General features: G+C 38.3%; 1 pseudogene; it reads right to left on the bottom strand.

The window, feature by feature from the left end:
* Window positions 1–9,661: 9,661 nt before the first annotated feature.
* Window positions 9,662–10,604, bottom strand: LOC122752585 (annotated as a pseudogene).
* Between the last annotated feature and the right edge of the window lie 3,206 nt (window positions 10,605–13,810).

Raw genomic sequence — 13,810 nt, 5'->3', positions numbered from 1 at the left:
CTTCATCTGTAAAATTCCATATATAAAACTTTTGATACTAAGCACAACCTATTAGTTTTACCACATTATCATAGAAACACAGATTGAAAACTTATCCAGGTCATTCCCCTCATTTTATAGAGGAGGTAACTGTGTCCCAGAGAGGTAAAGCGAGTTCCCCCAAAGTTGTTTGCAGAGTCAACATTTGAACTGAGGTCCTCAGACTTAGAGCTGGTAATCTCAATATTAAAGGACACAAAGCTCCTTTTAACCTCTTCCTGAGACCCATGACATGAAAATCAGTGAGAGCTAGCCACTGTCATTCTTTCAACTTCCAGCTAACTGCAAGAGTCAGAAAGATGGAACTTATGATATTAGGGGGTCATTGTTGCAAGTGGGCAATGCTGGAGGCATGTGAATGTGTAATACCTATTTTAAACCAGGAAGATGTTTGCTAATCTTGTGGTAGTTCTGCTTTAGAAGGAATCTCTACTAATTTCCTTGGAAACTTTGGCCAAAAGACTATTATATTGTTCTCACAGTCGCTACACTATTATCTCAATTTGTTGGTAGAGGGAAATCAGAACACCCAGTTCTGAGAGTTATTGAGCAAAGGCTAATGAAAGGGGAAGCTAAACTACCTGGACACATTATAAATGTAGATAGAGAATGAATACTAAGTCATTAGATAAGGTGCTTTGGGTCTCATACCAATTTGGTGCTTCTGACCTGCACTGCCTGTCCTTTAGAGGAATGTGGAAGATGATACAGTTATGAATTAGGCTCCCCACTTTGGCTGTGTCAGCTATAGACTTTAGCTCTTTTCAGTGTAACCTGAAAATAGATTTCCTTGGTATCTAGTCTTTCTTCCTTTGCCATAAAAGGTAATTTCTCTCCTCCTATGCCCTCCATGGTGGCTTGAATAAAAATAAGTAACATGCAAAAATCCTAGGGGCAGCTAGGTGGCACAGTGGATAAAGCACCGGCCCAGGGCAAGTCACTTAACCCTCATTGTCCTGCCCCACCCCCAAATCAAATAGATATGACTATAAATGACCTTGTTCATATGTCTGCTTAGTAGTAACAATGGTTTACATCAGGTGAGTTGTAAATAATGAAAATATGATTAGCATATTCACAAGTGTCATAAAATATGCCTTTTTCTTGCCCTGGTTCAAAATAAAGTAGGAATTCTAATTAAGGCTGCTTTCCTAAATGCTCCCATTCCCAAATGACACTGTATTGCTTTGTGTCTCAGAACACTAAAAAGCTTCATCATTGAAGTCCATAGGAATCAGTACAAATATCCACATTGGGGGAAAAAGTGATTGGTCAAAGTATGCTGCTCATACTACAGCATATACATGAATTAGGCGTCCATTGGGATAGCTACTAATACAAATATTAAATAGGCAGCACAGTTGAGAAAGGAGTTACACTAATAATGGAGTAGGAGAAAGTAACTAGGTAGTATTTGAAGGCCTATATGGGGCTTTCAGTAAGCACAAACTTTTCATAACTACAAAAGCCCATCTATACCAACATTTCCCCAGGGGTGGCATATGACAATAAAACATGGAATATGATAATCTCAGAAGAAGAAAAAATATACAAATAAACCCAACAATGATGTACAAGCATATGGTAGGTCCCAGTTAGCTGCAGCATTTGTTCTACAATGGCTTACACATAAAGCATCTCAGAACATGATACTAGATAAAGGTTCAGAGCTATGAGAAACCTTAAAAGTCAGAGAATTCAACTCCTTCACATTATATATAAGGAAACTAGGGCCTAGAGAGAAGTTAAATGACTTGCTCAGAGTCATACATCTAATAATAGGTGAGGTAGAATTTGAATCTAGGTCTTTCTGATGCTAACTTCAGTCCTCTACCCAGTACACCGTGCTCCATTTCAAAAGATGTAGACTAGTCTTGAAGCAAGATTGTGAGACAACCAATGGATGGTCATGTGGTAAATTGGCTCTACTGGGATATTAGAAGAACAAGAGGAAATCCCCCAGTACATTGGAGAGATCCTCTATCGAGAGTTTACAGAAAGACCTAGACAATAATCACATAGGATGGATGAGAAGGTATGGAAAAGTTACAGCCTGCACTGGTGGAGAGCATCTTTATACCATTGAAATTACAGTTAACAGTGAGTATGTTGTGTTTAAGCATGTTATAGAAAAGGGCCATGTAAACTGATCAGTTAAACATTTAAATCTCTTTGCAACCTGACCCCTTCCCACTCATCTAATCTCCCCTCTCCCCAACACACACACATACACTATGGCCCTAGTTTACTGGCCTATTTGCTTTTCCTCACACACAATGACATCTTCCAATCTCTTTGCCTTTGGCTTTCCCCTATCCTTGGAATGTTCCCTTTCCTCACCTCTGCCTCTTAGAATCCTTGGTTTCTTTTGAGAATCTGTGGGGAAAACACTTTCTCCAGGTGACTTTTCTCAGTAGCCCCAGGAGACAGTGCCTTCCTTTCTAGGCTTACTTTCTACCCATTCTATATGTATATACAAATTTATCCATGTCATCTACTCCAGTGGAACATCAGTTCCTTAAGGGTAGGTCAAGGAATATTTTTACTTTTTCTTTACATCACACAAACATAGCATATTGTCTGGAACAGTAGCAAGCACTTAAGTGTCACGAATTGATTGAGATCTATGTCAAAATTGAGTCTATTATTCTTATTATTAGTCCTTTCAGTCATGAAAATGAAAATACTCAGAGACCCTGAGTTCTCTGTATTGTTACAGTAGAAGACACATGAGTTGATGAGTTGAAACAATTATGAGGATTAGTAGAAAGCACTTATGGGGAAAGATTTTCAAAGCTACAAATGGATAAAGCAGTTGAGGATACTGCCCATGAAGCCACTGAATATCTTAAAGCTGGTGACAAACCCTCTGAGGGTTCATCTTCAAGATGAAACAAACTAGGGTGAAAGTTGATGATGAAAGGGTTTTGAGTGACATATCTAACTACACCTAGGTGTTTGTATTCAAATATTTCTCTCACATTGAAAAAAAAGTTACAGTAATTTTAGTTCATTTCTAGCCTTTGCTATTTTAACAGAAAACTTCAAAGTTGAGTGGAAACATTTGCTAGTCATCATCTCTGCTCCCCATGCTTATAAGAAGTTTTCATTCTCAGACCACACCATGGTAAAGTACAAAGAACACAGCACCAGGGGGTCAGGAGACCTGGGTTTGAGAGTGAGAACTCTGTCTCACTCTGATCTTGAACTGATTACTTACATTCTCTGGACTGCAGTTTCCTCATCTATAAAATGATCCTCTAAGACCAGATGATCTCTAAAATTCCTTCCACCTCAAACAGCCTGTGAATGTAGCCTCAGGTATCCCTAGCCACCTAATTAACATTGAGCCTTCAAATTAGAGACACAATACTGAAGAGGAAGTGAAGTCAATTCAAAAATTCTCACATGGCAAGCTCAAAATCTGCAGAGTGACATAGATTTCAAAGACTTCCTCCTTTTGCTATTCCAATATGACTCCTTTAAAAATCTTGGTAGGGAGGCAGGGAAAAGGAATGAAAGACTTTCCAAAAGTTCCAACCAAGTGGAGAAAGGAAACAAATCAAGACCCTGAAGATAATACATGCAAGTCATTCTGCAAATTTTAAAGCACTATACAGATTTTACTTATTGTTATTATTTTCATTAGGTATAAGGATAAAGAGTACACCTGTAATTTAAGTGGTATCAGGAATACTGACATGAATATCCTCTATTAGTACGAGGAAGTTTTTATTTTTTATTTTTTACAACTTATGCTCAGAAAGTTAGCTACAGAAAAGAGAGATTAAAATGCTTGGCCAGAGTCACACAACCAACATGTGTCAATTTCATTATTCAGTAATTTTTCAGTCATGTCCAACTCTTCATGACCCAATTTAGGGTTTTCTTGGAAAAATTACTAGAGTGGATTGCCATTTTCTTCTTCAGTTCATCTTACAGAAGAGGAACTGAGGCAAACAGGGCTGAGTAACTTTCCCAGGGTAGGATTTGAACTCATGAGGATGAGTCTTCCTGATTCCAAGCCCTGTGCTCTAACCACTGTGCAACCTAGACTGGTGAGAATAAAAACCACTAAAACTCCCAGAGATTTTAGTTTATTATATTATATGGATATGGATATGGATACATATATGCATATGTATGTGTATAAATATATAGACATACATTGCATCTTCCCTGATAGAAGTCAATCAAGGGAAAAAAGGACTTGATTTTGAGTAACATAAACATGCAAAAAATCTTCCATGTCTAGAGATATCACCACCTACTGACAAATAGAGGGCTTAAATGATAAGGTGGGGGGTGGGGGCAAAAAACTTCAGTCATGCTGGGACATTCACTAAGTATCTGTAGGTTTCTGAGATATCAGTTCTAATTTTGAGGGGGATGATCCCACCCAAACTGCTATTGTTGGCAAGTTCAGACCCATTTTAACACAGTGCAATAACTTATCAACCAACCTCTCTTGTGGAATAGTTCAAGGCCTGAGATTCTAGGGACAAAAGCAACAGTGTCACTGGGAAGTAAGGAACTGTGTCTTTCTCCTCTAACTAAAGCAGTGCTTAATTGATGGCAGAAACTATATTTAATTAAAACATCTATTTCCTGTACCAGAGAACTCATTTTTGTTTAAATCTTCATGATGTGGTGACCCAGGTTAATGCTAGAAGGTTGCTCACATTTGCATTTGGTAGAAAATTAATGGAAAGTGGTGTCAGGGTCAGTTACTGTGAATTTAGAAAATGTTGATCAAACGTCCTACCTGGTCATTTACATAGGATAGAGAAATTCAGTGATTTAGCCAGAAATTGAATGTCCATAGCAACAAGGCAATTGATCCAAAAATCTCAGCAAAATACTTTTGGATATTTTTCTCAGTTTCTTGCATGTAGATAATAGTACTATGTGGCTGCAATTAAAACCAGAAATATTAGAATGATCGGACATTCACATATATCAATTATCAGAAGAAAACACAAAGGAGAGAAAGAGGGGAAATGTGAAAGCCAAAGACTAATTATGACTCAGTTTGAACAAAAGTCGTGGGTTCTGTTAGTTTTTGTTTTATTTTCTTCTGCCTTGGCTGGTTGGCACTACATAGCAAAAAAACAAAAACAAAAGAAAAAGTTGTTTTTATTTACTCACTTATCTGAGCAACATGTTAACAAATACATTTTTGTGACCATCAATAGGGTGTGGAGAAGGGCATAGGGGTAGAGAGTCCATATTAAAGGCTAGGTTTGACTCTAGCACCTAGTCTCACCTAATATAAGAGGATGGACAAAAAAATATATAAAATTATTAAAAGAGGAAGTTGATAAGGAATTGAGCTAGAGAGCTGCAGAATTGATTTAATTGGGGAAAACTTCCTGGGGAGAAGAGGTAGGCTTTATACTATTAATTAAATAGGGGACTGATGTGGCTTTTCATTTTGCTGTCACACAAGAGAAAAAAGATTGTTCTGTGTTTGGAAGAAAGAATGTCAATACAAAGGAATTCACCATCCCTAACAGATTGCCCAAGATGGGTGGGGGGTTCAGCTGAGTTTACTTGAGGTGAGTTCTAGGACTTTCTGACAGGGCAGAGAAGGTGACAGATTGGAGAAATGTTGAGTACAAAGGTTGAGATTAATTAGGGTAGGGCTGAGTAGACTCTTAGGTGAGCAGGAAATAAGAATCTAGAGCTCTAAGCCAAGTTTATGTTGAAAACATTATGATCTAGAATGTTAGGAATTTTTAAAAACTGTCTTAGATGCCTAACCAAAGGATGAACAACTACCTTTGTCTCAAAATTCCTATAGACTTCATAGAATTCTTTATTAAATTAAACATTTGCTGAATCAAATTGAATTACAAAGTTCTTCCCAATTAGGTGTGATTGCCCCAAGTCCTCAGGACTCCTAGTTTCTGACTTTACTTTTGCATATAGAGTGCAGAGAGGCCAGATTTCAGATGAGAAGGTGCTCCTCTCTACATTCATGACTTAGGACTCTAGGAAATGGCTAAAATGAACATTTTTAACTATGAAAGAGAAAAATTTGAAGCTGGCATTTATGTGTTTGTGTTCTTTACTATCAGTTTGGGTTACAAAAGTGTAATGTAATTGACTTTAGTCGCACTTTCTCACTTTCTTGGGGCCAGAACTATTACATTTTATGTCTATCTGGGTCCTTAGTACTGGCACCATGAAGGAGAGGAAGGAAGTTCTCTTTTCTGCCATTGGCTCACGAGTAAGCTCTGTTGTTGTTGTTTGTCCTTCATTCTCTAAGAGGACCATGACAGATGTCAAGACTTGAAATGAATTGGATTTAAATGAGGAAAGGCTGTACAAAGTCACCAGCTTTACTCTCTCCTCCAGAGCCATCTGGGTTCAGTGGCAAGATAAACATCAGGATACCTGGAGATGGCCCTGGATGTTTGAGGCAATTGGAGGTTGTGACGTGCCCAGGGTCACACAATTAGTCGTGTCAAGTATTTGAAGCCCTTTTTGAACTCAAGTCCTCCTGACTCTATCCACTGTTCCATCAGCTGTTCAAACCAGTATGGGAGAACTGATGATTAAATTTTCAATGTGAGCATTTACACCTGGGAAATCAGCAAACACTATACGTCAGGGCTTGATTTATTCATCGTTGATCAGTAAGACTTAAGAATGTGATGATAATGCACATTAAATTTAAAATGTGTCAAGCATATGTTTTCCCCAGATAGCTTATTGTTAAACATCTACCAACACACCAGCAGGTCTGGAGCATGGTCTGTCCCCTCTACTACCTCAGTCTCTGTGGAGAGGGCCTGTGGTTTAGGGAGGATAAGATTCATAGTTTAGCTCAGGTCTTACATAGCATTAGTCTCAAAAAATTCAAGTCCCAAACTTGACTGTGTTATTTTCTGGGCTAGAATCCAAGACCCTACACCTGAGGGTATCCTTGCTGGGCTGGTTACAACATCTACCCTAGATTTCTGGCCTCTTAGATCTCCATAGCACATGTTTCCAGTCCAGATATGAGACCTCACTCCTTGCACCTAGAACATAAAAGAGTGAATAAAAAGACTCAAGATCCAGATCCTTTTCTTGAGGTCACATGGCCAAGAGTTGGGAACAGAAGTGGCCTTCAAGCTTTCTCCTCTTGCCACATGATATGAGCAAAGGAGTCAGCTTCACCCTCAGATGCAAATGTAGCAAAAGCCAAGGCTGGTGATGTCAGACTATGTTAAAGATGCTGACAGTCATAACTGTGCATCCAGTGCAAGAAGGCTTCTTTCCCAACCACATGGTAGGTCAATACAGAAAGCCACATGCCCAAGTCCATAGTGTATTCTTCCAGAAGCAAGCGCCTAACATCTTCCCTGTAAATGATGACAGCTTAGCAGATCTGATGGTATTTGCACATGCACATGACCCATGGAACAAGTCTAATGGAAAACTAATAGAGTAACCTCAACAGTTAATAGAGTATATATATAAAATACATATATAGAGATAAAATTATAGTCAAGAATAGTTGGGTTTAAAATCGTTCTCTAACATTTACTAATAGCTAGTATTTTGAGAGCATCTAGGTGGTACAGTAGATGTAGCACCAGGGTTGGAGTCAAGAAGACTCATCTTGAGTTCAAATCCAGAAATATTCATTTACTTGCTGTCTGAACTGGGCAAGTCACTTAACCCTTTTGCCTCAGTTTCCTCATTTGTAAAATGAACTGGAGAGGGAAAATGACAAACCCCTTTGCCAAGAAAATCCCAAATGGGATCCTAAAGAATGGAACACCACTGAAACAGAACAATATGTACCATTTTAAGGTTTGCAAAGTCTTTTACATATGTTATCTCATTTATCTTCACAACAATGCTATGAGGTAGGTGCTAATTTAAGAGAGGTTAAGGGATTTGTCCAGGGTCACACAACTAGTAATTGTCTGAGGGAGAATTTGAATACAGGTTTCTCTGATTTGAACTCCCTATCCCCTGTGCCATGAAACTGCCTGGTATTACTATGGTTAAGACACTCAGCTTTTCCAAACCTCAGTTTCTTCCTCTGTAAAATGGATATAAGATTACCCAGAGTACCTTCCTCAACTGGTTGTTTTGAGGCTAAAACAAGATCATGAACATAAAGCATTTTACCAAGATGAAAAACTTTTACAAGCTATAGAAATTACCACTATAAAGTATTCCAGTATTGCAATTTCACACACTCACACACACACACACATCTAGAGTAGGAATTTTTTCTAAGAACAAATCATTTTTTAATGAAACTAATAATTTTACAAACAAGAATAGTAACTAACATCTATATATTGAAAAAAAAACATATACCCTTGGAAATTGTCACTATTTTGGCTTAAAGTCTTCTAAATTCTCTTAGACTATTTTTCTGCCCCAACCTAACAACAGCCTGGCCTGAAAATGGACCAATACTGGCAGCCACCATGGCAGGGAAAGGAGGACTTTACCCTCACTTGCCTTGGTCCACTAAGAGGCAGCAACAGAGACCAGCATGAATTGGCCTTGGGGAATCTTTCCCCATCCCCAACTTGATCCCTAATATCCAGTTCCCAAGCTCCCACCAGACTATGAATATCCTCTTCCAGCTGGATCCTGACCTGACCTTACTTACCCCCACCCCCATCTTGGCTCAGACACTATCATCTGACCTTTGAGACTACCTCATTACTCCTTTGCCAATAGTCATTGGTTGAGGATTACCTGCCCTGCCACTGCTCCTCAAGGTCTACAGTGCCTTACCATCTACCCACTGTTTGGTCAGCTGGTCTCAAGGCCTGTTCATCTGCCATGAAGCTGAATGTGCCCTTATTTGCTGTCTACCCAAATTACTGCATGAGCTTCTTGAAGACAGGAACTATCTCCCTTCTCTTTTTATGGCTTCAGAATTTGGCACTGCTATTGCCATATAGTAAGTGCCTAAAAATGCTTTTCCATTCCATTATGTGGGAATAAACAAAGGATGTGTGTGTGTGGTGGGGGAGAAGCAATGCTTAACATTTCTACATATCCACCTAGTCAGCAGTCATTGACCTTGCTGTTGCTGGTTCTACACCTTTAAGCATTCTCCTCTGGAAGCTTTCAACTTCTTGCTCAATTGATGAAGGGAAAATGATAATGATGGTAGTGAGCCAGATATAATATTTTTTTTCACAATATCTGTATTACTCAGCTTGAAATTCCTTGTCTCTAGTGACAACATAGGAAGGGGAAATTTCAAGTTCTCTTTATTACTTCTGTCCTTGGCAAATGTTCGAATTATCTTGTAGCTTATTTTCCCCTTAAAAACCATTCAAAAATAATCCCTCTTGACAGCTTGGTAGGTGACACCTTATATTTTCACTGTCCTTTATTAATAGGAGGAATAGCTTCACTATTAATCTCTAACAGCTGCCTTGTATACTTTTTGGCCCACTCATCGATATATATCAGAATTTCCAATCTTTATAAATACAAATATGTTTTTCACAGCAGGAAGTCTATATCCCTTTTAGCAAAGTTTGCTTTTAACCAACTTCAATACTTCATGAAAAATGTCATTCTTGGCTTTCAAAGTAACTTCATTTTCTTCCTGTATTTGAAAAATGTGAGTAGAATGCACACTTTGCTATTAAAATTCCAACCACTCTGTCATATAAAATAATTCCACCACCTTCATGGTAGTCATCAAAAACCAGACAGAATCCACAAGGCACTGGGTATACAGTCACAGTAGGCTATAAAATTGGACTATCAGCCCTATATAGCTTTATCTGTCCATCAACATTCCCAAATATACCTTCTTTTGCAGCTATGATGATCATTTCCACTTTGCCATAATAAATGAATGTGTTCAAAGTTACTTCAATATCTTCCATGGACAATTCTGTCTTACTAATGCCTAGTTCACAAATATATTTCTATACTTCAAGAGATGAAGTAAACGAACTTTTTCTGCATATCATGTGATACTGTTTTCTTTTCCTTGCTGTTTCTGCCTTGCCTTGTAAGAATGTAAAACACTGTTGCTTTATCAATCCTACAAATTCAGATTCAAAATCATGGTCACTACGCCGGGTTATACCCATTACTGATCAATAGGGCTGTAAATCATACCACATAAAACCTTCCTTTTTGAGGCTGCCACAGATTTAACAGCTTTGTTAAGTTTTTGCTCTCCAAATGCTTTAGTATTTTGTTGATTTCCGTTAATTTAGGCACGTTATTTTTATATCAACTATCTCAGCTCCAGATACCTTTATTTTCAGCATCCTCTCTGATTTTGATTCACTAGCTTCTGTTGGTTATCTGATTCCTTCATTTTGCCAGCATTCTAAGATTCTTTTATTCTATACAGAAGGCCTGTATTGCTCCTTAAGAAAGATCCAACCTTCTCATAGATAAGAGTCTATTGATGGTCATTGCCATCTGTTTGGTTTCTATATGAGATATCTCATTCTGAATAACTCGCTTTGTGATCCTATGAGGGAACTGATGACAGGATTCTGTAATTTCATTTTCTATTTCCTGGGGTCTGCATTCAACTAGTTTGCCTTTACTTTCACTTCAACCATGAGGAGGCTGGCCTCCATAGAGTCGGGCCTAACAATTCATTTTTCAAGATTGATGTATGTTTTAGTTCATTGGAAAAACAAAAGCAATAGGAACAAAGTGTATGTGTGGGGCAGGGGGCGGGGCAGGGAACAGTGCAATGGCATTGAGGACATTAATGGAAACTAGAAAAGTGAAAGTGCAGGATGTTCCAAACTCAATTTAATGATGTGGGTATAATAAGATTTCTTAGCTATTTAATTGACAGTTGTTGTGTTTTCTTGAAATTTGGTCAATTTGGGCAGCTAGGTGGCACAGTGGATAAAGTACCTGCCCCAGATTCAGGAGGACCTGAGTTCAAATCTGACCTCAGACACTTGACACTGTATGACCCTGGACAAGTCACTTAACCCTCATTGCCCCACCCAAAAAAAAGAAAAGAAAAGAAATTTGGTCAATTCAATATGAATAATTAATGTTCAAATAAAATATTGTCATTGTGACACAAGTATTTGAAGAGGTGATAGAAAGAAAAAGATGAATATGTTTGAGTGCCTGAAAAATATTTCAAAACATTTAATACTTCATTGTTGTGGTTACTCTTTGTATAGCATTCCTCCCCCTCCCAACTCTCTCTGCCTATTGAAATTCTTCCTTTTCTTCATCTAATGTGAGGCTTTGTCTTCTCGCCAAGGAAGTGATCTTGCCTCTTCTGAACTCCTAAATATTACCAACTTTAATATCTTTATCACAGAATGCCTTCTGTTGGTGCAAACTTTTTGAGTTAAGTGATCATACTTATTCTTCTTCACATACCTCATGATGTCCAGAAAGAAATGTTTTGCTTGCACTGGGTGATAAAGGAATCCTTTCTATAAATTCATTCATCCATTTTCAGTCACTAATCCAAGAAGCATTTATTGAGTACCTGCTATGGGCATAGCACTAAAAATAAAGGAGTTATTCATTCACATAAAAATAGAAACCCAGAAATGATGTTTTAGCATAAAATTCTGTAATCCTCAGAATTTAGGCTATCATTTATTTATGAGATTTTTCTCAGAAAGAGAAATCGATAAGTTTCAAACACAGCCATGAAGAACATAATCATTAGCTGCCTGTCACCTTAAATACATAGCTACCTTGCCCCACTGAAAGTTGATTCTTATGTTTTATCAGGGCAGAGAGGTAACCCTAAATTCTCAAAAGCTATGCCAGAAAGACTGTTAGGATTGATGGACTATGTGTCAAATTCAAGGATCAGCTCATCATTCTCTCAAGTTATCATCCCCTATTTCTTCTCCTTTTCACACTCAAACTCCTAGAAAAGGTGGTCTACACCAGATGCCTCTGCTAGTTGCTTCTACTTACCTCCTACTCCTCTTTCTATCCCTTGCATTTTGGCTTCTGATTCATCTACTAACCTGAAACTGCTCTCTTTGAGATTACTGAAAATTATTTAACTACTAAATCCATTGGTGTTTTCTTTGCCCTTATTGTATTTGATCCCCTAAAGCTTGTGACAATGTTGATTAGCCCTATTCAACTCCACCCTTGGCTACCATGATATCATTTTCTCTTGGCTTTCCTCCTACATGTCTGAATATTCCTTCTTGGTCTATTTTCTGGATCAGAAACTGTCTCTCCAAGCCCAATCTCCAATCCCCCAAAGCTCTGTCCTGAGCCCTCTTCTCTCTATGTACTTGACTTATCTCATAAATTTCCATGAATTCATCATCTCTATGGGGAAAAATCCAAAATCTATATATTCAGTCCTTTTTTCCACTCTAAATCCTAGTTGTGTACCATTTCCATCTGCTGGACAAATATTGCCTGCATTTCCTGGAAGTCGAACTTTACACATTCAGAACAGAAGCATTATATTTCCCAATGTATATACCATTTCTCCAAACTTTCCTATTAAAAAAACCCAACAAACTACTATTCTTCCATTTGCATGAATTCATAGGAGTCAAATTTGAATATTTTCTACCCTCTGCATAATTAAGAAGTCTTGTATATCATACCTTTACAACATTGCTTACATCCATTCCTTTTTCTCCAGCTCCCTATCATCTCTTGCCTGGATTTATACTATCCCCCAGAAGGAATCCCTTTATCTAGTCTTTTCCCTCTCCTATGTTTGCTTTACATAACTGTTAAATTGATGGTGATCTCATGAAAAAAAAAAAACTTTAAGGCATAACAGAACAGTGATGGGGAAGTGGTTGTTGCCCTGGTTATATTTCTCTACTTACTTCTATGTTGTACTGTCCCTTGAGAAGTCTGGTGTGTTGGATCATGCTGTGAATTGACTGATATCTTGGGCACAGAGAACATTGAAAGGCTGTGCTAGTGATGAATGTGCCACAAAATAAGCAACAAGCTGTCCATGACATCTTCTGAACTATTTATACTCTATTCTCTCAGGATTGTCTACTGTCAGAGGTCATGGGACACTTGCAGTCAGAGGTCATGAGACCCTGACATAGCCTTATCTCCCTCTGTTCTACAAAAACCCTGAGTTCAAAGAAAGTCAGACTGCTCACTGTTCCCAGAAAATCCTGTTTTTTTCCCATCTTATCTTTGCTCCACCTAGAACCCCATTTCTCCATATACACTCCACCCCCACTCCCCAGCAGCCAATTCTGCCTTTTGAAATTCTAACTATTCCTTTTCCTAATTATTAAAGCCTTCTCTTATCATCCCCGAGGCAAGTGATCTTGCCTTTATTGAATTCTTAAACATACCACTCATTGTACTTGTTACATAACGTCTTATCTCTTCAACAACATGGCAAGCTTTTGGAACGAAGGAATAGCCCAATGACTAGCAGTGTTTTGCACACAGAAGATGGTAAATAAATATTTGCGGAATGGCTGGAAAAAATGACATTATTTTATAGCCACATATTATAGCCACAGTCTTCTCTGTGTTCAAGACAATAGGCAATTCATAGCCAGATCTAACACACAAGACTTTCTCAGGAACTGCATAGCATGCAGGGTAACACAGGGACCTAACGGTGAAAGAACGAAATGAGCAGCAGCCTCCCTACACCCCCCAAGAAGTTGGCCCGTTCTGCCAGAAAGCAGAGGTCTCACCTAAATCACTACTAATCTCTAAAAATGGAAACAAACATCTCTACAATATCATTAGAATGGATCACAGCCCAGATGCTGACTGTTGCCAGGCTCAGAGTGAGGAGGCTAAAGTAGTCCTCAAGGTC

Source organism: Dromiciops gliroides, chromosome 4, assembly GCF_019393635.1.
Source record: "Dromiciops gliroides isolate mDroGli1 chromosome 4, mDroGli1.pri, whole genome shotgun sequence".
NCBI lineage: Eukaryota > Metazoa > Chordata > Mammalia > Microbiotheria > Microbiotheriidae > Dromiciops > Dromiciops gliroides.
This window is presented reverse-complemented; position numbering and strand designations above follow the sequence as displayed.